Raw genomic sequence first — 1,275 nt, forward strand, 5'->3', positions numbered from 1 at the left:
TAATAATTGCTTGAGCCATGTTGTACAACCTACCGCAAAACAAATCAGAAGGAATACTCAATAAACAATCAGCATTATCTAACATCCTTGCAAACTCTGTGCAAACAAAATCAGGATAATGGTAAATAAACCAGATGTCTGGGAGTTGGTTATGGTTGGAAATGATGATGGAGGAGTCAAGCTAATGGGCACCCAGGGTGCGTCCAGGTGGAGGCTTAATACTGCAAGCAGGTTGTTTAGGTTGTTGGTAACATTTTTAATAAATCAAATACTGTATAACTGATTTCTCCCAGAAAGAGTAAAACCAGATTAAAACGGGGGAAATGTGAGCTAGTAGTTGGATATCACCAGTTGCTTGCAATGTTATTCAGTATTACAAGAATATGGGTTTGTTTTTGTTTGTTTGTTTGAAGAAAATGAAATCAGGAGGAAATTAAACAGAGTAAGTTCCACTCGTGGTTGGCACAGCCATTCTAAGAACCCAAACCAGTAATTGTTTGATCAGCTAATTAATATATGTAGCATGGATTTTTTTAAAAAATAGAAACAACTTTGTCCCAAGTCAGTGCACAAATGACCAACCAATTCAGTTGGATTTTCTTCTTGGGAAGAAGAGAATTATTATTGCATTATAGTTATGAAACCACATGTATGATGTGTGTATTAGGATAATAAGATATACAATGTATGGAAATGTAATTGAGGTTTTTTTTTCATTCTCACTTTTTCTTTTGTCACTCTCTTTTATATAAATGAAATTATTCCAATAAAATATTAATAAAGTAATAAAATGAAACAATTTCCCACGGTGGGGGGGCCCATAATAAATCCAGTGGCCCTTCAGATGCGATTGGGGCTTGCAAGTCTTATCCTCCCCGACTGCTGCATCTACTGGCAGAGGCTGAGCGGAGCTGAGGTGCAACGACGCTTAGTATCTATTTTTTTTTAATTAATAAAAAAAAAACCCATGCACAGAGCAGCAAGCGCTGCATGGGATTGCAAGAGCCCTGCCTGCTGGTTGCACCGCGGCGACCACCTCCTCCGGTCAGCGGCTCTCTTCCACAAGCCGCAGACGAATTAACCCTCGACAAGTCACACACCCCGCCCGGGTCTGCGGAGCAAAATGGTTCTCCCCGTGCGTCCTCGGCTGCAAAATAGCAATAGCAGGCAAGCGCGAGCCCGCCAGCTCCCGTTGCCATGGGAGCCGCGCGGCGGGAGTCCCTGGAGAGCCCCGCTTTCCTGCCTCAGCATTGACCGGCGCCGGGGGGGGGGGGG

This window comes from Podarcis bocagei (assembly GCF_964188305.1).
Source record: "Podarcis bocagei genome assembly, chromosome: 12".
NCBI lineage: Eukaryota > Metazoa > Chordata > Lepidosauria > Squamata > Lacertidae > Podarcis > Podarcis bocagei.